Below are 11,949 nucleotides of genomic sequence, written 5' to 3' on the forward strand. Positions count from 1 at the left end.
GTCCCACATTATTAAGCAGCCTACATTTTCTGCCAAAATGGGAAAGAAAAAGGATGTGTCGGCTGCTGAGAAGCAACAAATTGTGGAGTGTTTAGGTCAAGGCATGACTACAATCAACATTGTGCGATGATCAGGATGAAGTGTCTTGGCAATCAAGAAGTATGTAGCTGATTCACAGTACACACGTGTGCGTGCTGATAAGGGCAAATTGAGGACTCTTTCCTACAGGCAATTACGTCAGGTTAAAAGAGCAGCGGCAAAAAAGCCTTGTCATAGCAGCAGACAAGTTTTTGAAGCTGCTGGTGCCTCCAACGTCCCCCGAACAACAAGATGCAGGGTCCTTCAGAGGTTTGCAGCTGTGCATACGCCATCCTGTCGACCTCCTCTATCCACTTCACACAAGCAGAAACGGCTCCAGTGGGCCAAACAATACATGAAGACTGACTTCAAAACTGTTTTGTTCACGGATGAGTGCTGTGCAATGCTTGATGGTCCAGATGGATGGAGTGGAGGATGGCTGGTTGATGGACACCCCATGCAAACACGGCTACAGCGCCAACAAGGAGGAGGTGGAGTAATGTTTTGGGCTGGAATCATGGGGAGAGAGATTGTCGGCCCCTTTAGGATCCCTGAAGGGGTAAAGATGAACTCCATAATGTATGTGGAGTTTCTCAAACAGCACTTCCTGCCATGGTTCAAGAAGAAGAACCGTGTATTCCACAGCAAGATCATTTTTATGCATGATAATGCACCATCTCATACTGCACATAAAACATCTGCATCTCTGGCTGATATGGGCATAAAAGGGGACAAACTTATGGTGTGACCCCCATGCTCCCCTGACCTCTACCCCATTCAGAACCTCTGGAGCATCATCAAAAGGAGTGTCTATGATGGCGGGAGGCAGTTCACATCTAAGCAACAGCTCTGGGAGGGTATTCTGTCCTCATGCAAAACAATTGAAGCAGAAACCATCCAAAACCTGACAAATTCAATGGACGAGAGAGTTCAGAAGCTCCTTTCGAACAAGGGGTCCTATGTGAAAATGTAACATCACCTAGAATAAAGTTTTGAGTTGAAAACTGTTTGATTTCAGTTTCTAATAACCTGCTAATGCTTATAATTTCAAAAATGACCATTTTTTTGGTCTTTATTAAAATGAAAAGGTTGATCGAAAAGTTTGGGGGATCTAAGGGTGTGGCAACCCAGTAGTCAGGATTACTTCGAATTCTGACAATATGAGGGTCATGTTGCAGGTAGTGCAGCAAGAAGGCACTTATGTGTCTTGCGCATCTCGGAGCCCCAAAATTATTTTCCGGGCTAGATGCAGCTAAAAATTATTATTAATTTTAAATCTGGTGGAGCTTAGTATAGATGGCCTAATAGAATCAGTGCTGCACACTGCTACAAAGCCCAAATTATATTCCAGCCAAGGTACAGATAAACATGATTAGTAATTTTAAATCTGGTGGAGCTTAGTATAGATGGCCTAATAGAATCAGTACTGCACACTGCTACAAAGCCCAAATTATTTTACAGCCAAGATACAGATAAACATGATTAGTAATTTGAAAGCTTAAAAAGGTTGGTGAGGTGATTTTAACCAATCATCAAGCTTTTTACTCTCCCCAGGATGACACAGGGGTAGAAAAGTTGTTTCGGATCCATGATTTGTTCATCTTTATAAACGTGAGTCTGTCTACTTTATCAGTGGAGAGCCGCGTGCGCTTATCTGTCAGCACTCCTGTACCATCGTCTCTAGGCGTTGACTATGTGTCAGACTTCTTGTCTCCTGTGGCCTTGCAAAGGATAGGCTAAAAAAGTGGTGAAATGATTCCGCAAAATTGATGTTACCAGCAGATACTGTGGTTCTGTTACGGTTTGAGTGCTGAACACTCGACGGTCCCAAGGTTGGCAAGTTGGAACTGTGAGATTCACTACGTGCACCACTGGTGTTTTGTGGAAAAGCACATGTAAGATTCTGCAACAGTCTCTGCTGATACTCCTGCATGCGTGCATCCCTTTCTATGGCAGGAATAATTTCTGCAAATTTACTTTTGTACCGGGGATCTAACAGTGTGGCAACCCAGTAGTCAGAATTATTTCTAATTCTCACAATTCGAGGGTCATGTTGCAGGTAGTGCAGCAAGAAGGCACTCATGTGTGTTGCGCATCCAGGAGCACCAAGTCCCTGTTGTGTTGGTGACGAGTTAACAAGCATGCTTCCTTCCTCTGTCCTCTTCCCCCAACCTCGCACAACAGAAATGTGATCAAGGTCTCCCTCATCTGATGAGTCTTCCATCAGTTCGTCCTCCACTTCTTCCTGGGCTCCTGCACCTTCCTCACTAGTTTGGCTGCTACCATGCGCCCTGGTAAAACCATCTCCCCCACCCTCACATGCCTGCCGCCTTGGTGCTTTCGACCGTCTGGACCTTGCAGATGTTAGCCCTTCCGCATACAACTCCTCCTCCTCTACTTCCTCCACCTCCTCTTGTGCCACCACCTGACTCCGAATTCTGTTTAACATGTGCTCCAGCATGTAAATCACCAGAATTGTCATGCTGATAATGGCATCGTCAGCACTAAACATCTTCGTCGCCATTTCAAAACTGTGCAGAAGGGTGCATAGGTCCCTGATCTGAGACCACTCCTCCAGCGTGATTTGCCCCACCTCTGGATCTCGTTGGCCCAGGCTATACGTCAGAACGTATTGCACCAGGGCTTGTCAGTGCTGCGACAGTCGCTGCAACATGTGCAGAGTTGAATTCCACCGGATAGGCACATCGCATTTTAGCCGGTGAAGTGGCAGGCCCAACGACTTCTGTAGAGATGTAAGTCGCTGAGCTGCGGGATGCGAATGGCGGAAGTGAGCACACAGCGACAATGCCCTCTGCAGAAGGCCATCAAGTCTGGGATAGTGGTCTAAAGATTGCTGGACAACCAGGTTCAACACGTGAGCCATACAAGGCACGTGTGTGACATTGCCCCGGCGAAATGCCGTACCCTGGTTTGCAGCATTGTCGCACACGGCCTTCCCTGGTTTCAGGTCCAGTGGAGACAGCCATTCATGAAATTGGTTCTCCAGAGCTGACCACAACTCCTCAGTTGTGTGACTCACATTTCTCAGACATTTCAAAGTAAAAACCGCCTGATTACGTTGAGCCCTACTGCCAGCATAGTGAGGAGGTGTGCAGGATCCCTTCTGCGCAGTTAGAAAGCTTGTGGCATGACCAGACAGGCTTTGGGTGCAGGTGGAGGACCGAGAGGAGGTTGAGGAGGCAGAAGCAGTGGAGGAACTTTGAGATAAAGAGGATTGATGCACAACTCATGGGGACGGCAAGACTTGGACAGCAGCCCCTTGTCCTGCTGTCACCATAGTTACCCAGTGTCCAGTCAGCGACATGTAACGCCCCTGTCCATGCCTACTCGTCCAAGTGTCTGTGGTGAAATGCACCCTGTCACACACAGAGTTTCTCAAAGAAGCGGTGATGTTGTGTGCTACATGCTGGTGGAGCGCAGGCACACCTTTCTTTGAGAAGTAGTGCCGACTGGGCATCTGGTACTGGGGCACTGCGACGGACATAAGGTCTCGAAAATCCTCTGTGTCCACCAGGTGGAAAGGCAGCATTTCTGTAGCCAAGAGCTTGCAGATGGTGAAATTCAACCTCTTAGCTTTCTCATGGCTAGGAGGAAATGGTCTTTTACTTGTCCACATCTGAGGGACCGAGGGCTGGCTATTGTGCTTAGACGGGGTTGATAAGGGTGTCCCCGGCAAACTGCCGGTCTGTGATGAAGATGCAGGCGGACATGTTAGGTTGCCTTGATCCAAAGGTGGTGCTATTGATGTCGGACAGCGCTCAACACCAGCTGGTGTTACCACCTCCAAAGAAAATGATGACCTGCCAATCACGCTGGCTGTTGTGGGTAAAGAGGTGGCATGTCTGCGCCCCAAAACAGGTGTGACTGCTGTCCCCCCAGTCACAGAGGATGAAGAGGCCGCGGATGCACAAGATATGGCAGACGGTGGTTGGCCCGGCCGGCTAGGCCGCATTGTAGCACAGTGAGCTTCCCACTGCAACTTATGCTTCATGTCCATGTGCTGGTTCATGCATGAAGTACTCAAACTATGTATTTTTTGGCCTCTACTTAGCTTTTGCTGACAAATGTTACAGATAACACGAGTTGGGTCATCTTTATTGATCTGAAAAAATGCCCAGGCTATGCAAGGCTTAGCGCCCATGTGACCTGAAGAGCCACCACGACTTGTGGTGAGAGGCAGAGTTGTGTTTGAGGATGCAGTTGTTGACGTGCTTCCAGTACTATGTCTCTGTCCAGGAAGGCGCAACCTGACCTCGTCGTCACTAGCATCCTCCTCCACCTCCTCTGCTGACCTCATCTCTTGGCTGACTGTGGGTTGACGGTAAGTGGGATCTCCAACCTCATCATCATCACCCTGTGTGTTATCACACCCGTCGTCCTCAGAGCCAACCTGTTCCTGCCCTGACAAAAAACTAAAGTTGTCGCTCCAATCAGGTATTTGAGTCTCATCATCGTCTTCCTCATTGTCTCCACCAACAGGAGTTACAGTTTGGGAATGAGGGGCTACATTATGGTCAGAACCTTCTGCGTCTGGTCCTGGATCCGACTCATAAAGATTCTGGGCATCAGTGCAGATCATTTCCTCGTCTGGATTCACAGAAGCGCTGGAGTCGACCTCTGATTCCCGGGCTATAGTATGAGTAAACAGCACTGAAGACTCAACCATCTGTTCTACCTCATACTCAGATGGGCAGCTGGAGATTTGGGAGCTGTGAGGAAGCAAGTGCGATTGGGGTGACACCTTTGAGGACTGGAGTATTTGTGATGTTGAAGTTGATGTGGAGGAGAGCCCATTTAAAGGAACACTTGATATCCGTTGAAGCACCTGCTGTTTTTGTGCCTCATCTGGAATTTGTAGCGATTGGCGTGGCCGTAAGAAAGGGATCTTATCACATTGTCCGCTAAAAGAAGTAGACATTTTAGTTTGGCTGGAAGATGGTCTTTCTTCTGCAGATGTTACTGTTGCTTTAACACCTACCCCACGGACACAACCTTTTTTCCCCTTCCCAACACGCCTATTCCCCTTTCCACCAGCAGCAGGCCTTTTTCCACTCATTTTGGTGGTTAACTAATTCACAACTCTGGAGTTGTTGGCACAAAAAAACAATGGATGGGAACCGATCAGAGCTGAGTGGCCAAACTGTGGTATTAGGCCAAAACTATTGGCTGAGTTAGATGCAGAAAAAAATTATATTCAATTTGCAACCTGATGGAGGTCAGTATAGATGGACTAATAGAACAAGTCCCACACACAGCTAGGAGCCAAAATATTTTTTCAGAGGTAGATGCAGAAAAAAATATATTCAGTTTGCAACCTGATGGAGGTCAGTATAGATGGACTAATAGAGAAAGTCCCACACACTGCTAGAAGCCCAAATATTTTTTCAGAGCTAGATGCAGATAAAAATTATTTTTAATTTGCAACCTGATGAAGGTCAGTATAGATGGACTAATAGAGAAAGTCCCACACACAGCTAGAAGGCCAAATATTTTTTCAGAGCTAGATGCAGACAAAAAATTATTTTGAATTTGCAACGTGATGGAGATCAGTATAGATGGACTAATAGAACAAGTCCCACACACTGCTTGAAGGCCAAATATTTTTTCAGAGCTAGATGCAGAAAAAAATTATATTCAGTTTGCAACCTGATGGAGGTCAGTATAGATGGACTAATAGAACAAGTCCCACACACTGCTAGAAGGCCAAATATTTTTTCAGAGCTAGATGCAGAAAAAAATTATATTCAATTTGCAACCTGATGGAGGTCAGTATAGATGGACTAATAGAGAAAGTCCCACACACTGCTAGAAGGGCAAATATTTTTTCAGAGCTAGATGCAGACAAAAAATTATTTTGAATTTGCAACCTGATGGAGGTCAGTATAGGTGGACTAATAGAACAAGTCCCACAGACTGCTAGAAGCCCAAATATTTTTTCAGAGCTAGATGCAGAAAAAAATTATATTCAGTTTGCAACCTGATGGAGGTCAGTATAGATGGACTAATAGAACAAGTCCCACACACAGCTAGAAGCCCAAATATTTTTTCAGAGGTAGATGCAGAAAAAAAATATATTCAGTTTGCAACCTGATGGAGGTCAGTATAGATGGACTAATAGAGAAAGTCCCACACACTGCTAGAAGGCCAAATATTTTTTCAGAGCTAGATGCAGACAAAAAATTATTTTTAATTTGCAACCTGATGGAGGTCAGTATAGATGGACTAATAGAGAAAGTCGCACACACTGCTAGAAGGCCAAATATTTTTTCAGAGCTAGATGCAGAAAAAAATTATATTCAGTTTGCAACCTGATGGAGGTCAGTATAGATGGACTAATAGAACAAGTCCCACACACAGCTAGAAGCCCAAATGTTTTTTCAGAGGTAGATGCAGATAAAAATTATTTTTAATTTGCAACCTGACGGAGGTCAGTATTAGAGATGAGCGTTGTTCTACTCGAACTGTTCGCCAATCTCAAATTCGAGCTGTTTTGGGCGGTGTTCGAGCCGTTCGGCGAACACGAACAATTTGAGAAAAATTCGGCTGTTCGAGGTTATGTTCGATAACTGTTCGTGCACCAAAATCATAACTGGATTTTTTCTCAGTAATGATGAAAATTAATGTTAATACGCAGTTTGAGTGTACAGCGGGGTGGGGGGAGGGGCAGGGGATGGATCTCTGCAGGAACAATGAAGATCTCCATTTTTTTTTCTCTTTCCCGCATTTGCAGTGGGGAGGTGCAATCTGTCAGCCTATCAGCAGCGCACACACGGAGTGAAGTGCTTTTTTTCACACAAGCAAGGGCATGTGTCATTGGCAGTGTATGTCACATGTCCTTGCCCTATAAGACCAAGCCATTTTCCCCGTCGCCACCATTTTCTCACTGCTGCAGCTGCGTGTTAGACGGCACCGCTGTTGCTGTGTGCGCTATACCTTGTTAATTTCAAGCCAATTTTCGCACAAATATACAGATAGCTTGGGAGTAGGGAATAGTTGTGATTGCAGTCCTTTTAAGGACTAGGTTACAGCATTTCCTACGACTTTTATCAGGGAGGTCTGTGCTCTTAAATAGATAGGTTGTGGGAGTAAAGACTAATTGTAATTGGAGTCGTTTTCAGGACTAGGTTACATGAGTTCCTATCAGTTTTTGCCAGGCAGGTCTGTGCCAGTGCTATGCAAGTTTTTTTCACAGCATTTGGCTGAATCTAGCAAAGCTAATCCTTTTTGGCCTATTGCAGAGTGTGTTAGTCAGTGGAGTAGCCTATCTGTGTTGCAAGATATAACACCTGTATATAGAATACCAATTTTTTTACTGCACCTAGTGAAGTAAAATCTTTTGGGCATAGCATCATTCTATTAGTCCATCTATACTGACCTCCATCAGGTTGCAAACTGAATATAATTTTTTTCTGCATCTAGATCTGAAAAAATATTTGGGCTTCTAGCAGTGTGTGGGACTTGGTCTATTAGTCCATCTATACTGACCTCCATCAGGTTGCAAATTAAAAATAATTTTTTTCTTCATTTAGCTCTGAAAAAATATTTGGGCTTCTAGCAGTGTGTGGGACTTGTTCTATTAGTCCTTCTATACTGACCTCCAGCAGGTTGCAAATTGAATATAATTTTTTTCTGCAACTAGCTCTGAAAAAATAGTTGGGCTTCTAGCGGTGTGTGGGACTTGGTCTATTAGTCCATCTATACTGACCTCCATCAGGTTGCAAATTAAAAATAATTTTTTTCTGCATCTAGCTCTGAAAAAATATTTGGGCTTCTAGCAGTGTGTGGGACTTGGTCTATTAGTCCATCTATACTGACCTCCATCAGGTTGCAAATTAAAAATAATTTTTTTCTGCATCTAGCTCTGAAAAAATATTTGGGCTTCTAGCAGTGTGTGGGACTTGGTCTATTAGTCCATCTATACTGACCTCCATCAGGTTGCAAATTAAAAATAATTTTTTTCTGCATCTAGCTCTGAAAAAATATTTGGGCTTCTAGCAGTGTGTGGGACTTGGTCTATTAGTCCATCTATACTGACCTCCATCAGGTTGCAAATTAAAATAATTTTTTTCTTCATTTAGCTCTGAAAAAATATTTGGGCTTCTAGCAGTGTGTGGGACTTGTTCTATTAGTCCTTCTATACTGACCTCCAGCAGGTTGCAAATTGAATATATTTTTTTTCTGCATCTAGCTCTGAAAAAATAGTTGGGCTTCTAGCGGTGTGTGGGACTTGGTCTATTAGTCCATCTATACTGACCTCCATCAGGTTGCAAATTAAAAATAATTTTTTTCTGCATCTAGCTCTGAAAAAATATTTGGGCTTCTAGCAGTGTGTGGGACTTGGTCTATTAGTCCATCTATACTGACCTCCATCAGGTTGCAAATTAAAAATAATTTTTTTCTGCATCTAGCTCTGAAAAAATATTTGGGCTTCTAGCGTTGTGTGGGACTTGGTCTATTAGTCCATCTATACTGACCTCCATCAGGTTGCAAATTAAAAATAATTTTTTTCTGCATCTAGCTTTGAAAAAATATTTGGGCTTCTAGCGGTGTGTGGGACTTTCTCTATTAGTCCATCTATACTGACCTCCATCAGGTTGCAAATTAAAAATAATTTTTTTCTGCATCTAGCTCTGAAAAAATATTTGGGCTTCTAGCAGTGTGTGGGACTTGGTCTATTAGTCCATCTATACTGACCTCAATCAGGTTGCAAATTAAAAATAATTTGTTTCTTCATTTATCTCTGAAAAAATATTTGGGCTTCTAGCAGTGTGTGGGACTTGTTCTATTAGTCCTTCTATACTGACCTCCAGCAGGTTGCAAATTGAATATAATTTTTTTCTGCATCTAGCTCTGAAAAAATAGTTGGGCTTCTAGCGGTGTGTGGGACTTGGTCTATTAGTCCATCTATACTGACCTCCATCAGGTTGCAAATTAAAAATAATTTTTTTCTGCATCTAGCTCTGAAAAAATATTTGGGCTTCTAGCAGTGTGTGGGACTTGGTCTATTAGTCCATCTATACTGACCTCCATCAGGTTGCAAATTAAAAATAATTTTTATCTGCATCTACAGTACCTCTGAAAAAATATTTGGGCTTCTAGCAGTGTGTGGGACTATTTGTATTAGTCCATCTATACTGACCTCCATCAGGTTGCAAATTCAAAATAATTTTTTTCTGCATCTAACCCAGCCAATAGTTTTGGCCTAATACCACAGTTTGGCCACTCAGCTCTGCTCGGTTACCATCCATTGTTTTTTTGTGCAAACAACTCCAGAGTTGTGAATTAGTTAACCACCAAAATGAGTGGAAAAAGGCCTGCTGCTGGTGGAAAGGGGAATAGGCGTGTTGGGAAGGGGAAAAAAGGTTGTGTCCGTGGGGTAGGTGTTAAAGCAACAGTAACATCTGCAGAAGAAAGACCATCTTCCAGCCAAACTAAAATGTCTACTTCTTTTAGCGGACAATGTGATAAGATCCCTTTCTTATGGCCACGCCAATCGCTACAAATTCCAGATGAGGCACAAAAACAGCAGGTGCTTCAACGGATATCAAGTGCTCCTTTAAGTGGGCTCTCCTCCACATCAACTTCAACATCACAAATACTCCAGTCCTCAAAGGTGTCACCCAAATCGCACTTGCTTCCTCACAGCTCCCAAATCTCCAGCTGCCCGTCTGAGTATGAGGTAGAACAGATGGTTGAGTCTGCAGAGCTGTTTACTCATACTATAGCCTGGGAATCAGAGGTCGACTCCAGCGCTTCTGTGAATCCAGACGAGGAAATGATCTGCACTGATGCCCAGAATCTTTATGAGTCGGATCCAGGACCAGACGCAGAAGGTTCTGACCATAATGTAGACCCTCATTCCCAAACTGTAACTCCTGTTGGTGGAGACAATGAGGAAGACGATGATAAGACTCAAATACCTGATTGGAGCGACAACTTTAGTTTTTTGTCAGGGCAGGAACAGGTTGGCTCTGAGGACGACGGGTGTGATAACGCACAGGGTGATGATGATGAGGTCGGAGATCCCACTTACTGTCAACCCACAGTCAGCCAAGAGATGAGGTCAGCAGAAGAGGTGGAGGAAGATGCTAGTGACGACGAGGTCAGGTTGCGCCTTCCTGGACAGAGACGTAGTACTGGAAGCACGTCAACAACTGCATCCTCAAACACAACTCTGCCTCTCACCACAAGTCGTGGTGGCTCTTCAGGTCGCATGGGTGCTAAGCCTTGCATAGCCTGGGCATTTTTTCAGATCGATAAAGATGACCCAACTCGTGTTATCTGTAACATTTGTCAGCAAAAGCTAAGTAGAGGCCAAAAAATACATAGTTTGAGTACTTCATGCATGAACCGGCACATGGACATGAAGCATAAGTTGCAGTGGGAAGCTCAGTGTGCTACAATGCGGCCTAGCCGGCCGGGCCAATCACCGTCTGCCATATCTTGTGCATCCGCGGCCTCTTCATCCTCTGTGACTGGGGGGACAGCAGTCACACCTGTTTTGGGGCGCAGACCTGCCACCTCTTTACCCGCAACAGCCAGCGTGATTGGCAGGTCATCATTTTCTTTGGAGGTGGTAACACCAGCTGGTGTTGAGCGCTGTCCGACATCGATAGCACCACCTTTGGATCAAGGCAACCTAACATGTCCGCCTGCATCTTCCTCACAGACCGGCAGTTTGCCGGGGACACCCTTATCAACCCCGTCTAAGCACAATAGCCAGCCCTCGGTCCCTCAGATGTGGACAAGTAAAAGACCATTTCCTCCTAGCCATGAGAAAGCTAAGAGGTTGAATTTCACCATCTGCAAGCTCTTGGCTACAGAAATGCTGCCTTTCCGCCTGGTGGACACAGAGGATTTTCGAGACCTTATGTCCGTCGCAGTGCCCCAGTACCAGATGCCCAGTCGGCACTACTTCTCAAAGAAAGGTGTGCCTGCGCTCCACCAGCATGTCGCACACAACATCACCGCTTCTTTGAGAAACTCTGTGTGTGACAGGGTGCATTTCACCACAGACACTTGGACGAGTAGGCATGGACAGGGGCGTTACATGTCGCTGACTGGGCACTGGGTAACTATGGTGACAGCAGGACAAGGGGCTGCTGTCCAAGTCTTGCCTTCCCCACGAGTTGTGCGTCAATCCTCTTTATCTCAAACTTCCTCCACTGCTTCTGCCTCCTCAACCTCCTCTCGGTCTTCCACCTGCACCCAAAGCCTGTCTGGTCATGCCACAAGCTTTCTAACTGCGCAGAAGGGATCCTGCACACCTCCTTACTATGCTGGCAGTAGGGCTCAACATCATCAGGCGGTTTTTACATTGAAATGTCTGGGAAATGTGAGTCACACAGCTGAGGAGTTGTGGTCAGCTCTGGAGAACCAATTTCATGAATGGTTGTCTCCACTGGACCTGAAACCAGGGAAGGCCGTGTGCGACAATGCTGCAAACCTGGGTGCGGCCCTTCGCCGGGGCAATGTCACACACGTGCCTTGTATGGCTCACGTGTTGAACCTGGTTGTCCAGCAATTTTTAGCCCACTATCCCAGACTAGATGGCCTTCTGCAGAGGGCACGGTCGCTGTGTGCTCACTTCCGCCGTTCGCATCCCGCAGCTCAGCGACTTACATCTCTACAGAAGTCGTTGGGCCTGCCACTTCACCGGCTAAAATGCGATGTGCCTACCCGGTGGAATTCAACTCTGCACATGTTGCAGCGACTGTGGCAGCACCGACAAGCCCTGGTGCAATACGTTCTGACATATAGCCTGGGCCAACGAGATTCAGAGGTGGGGCAAATCACGCTGGAGGAGTGGTCTCAGATCAGGGACCTATGCACCCTTCTGCACAGTTTTGA

Source organism: Phyllobates terribilis, unplaced genomic scaffold (genome assembly GCF_046119375.1).
Source record: "Phyllobates terribilis strain yellow unplaced genomic scaffold, ASM4611937v1 Scaffold_1__5_contigs__length_1240528914, whole genome shotgun sequence".
NCBI lineage: Eukaryota > Metazoa > Chordata > Amphibia > Anura > Dendrobatidae > Phyllobates > Phyllobates terribilis.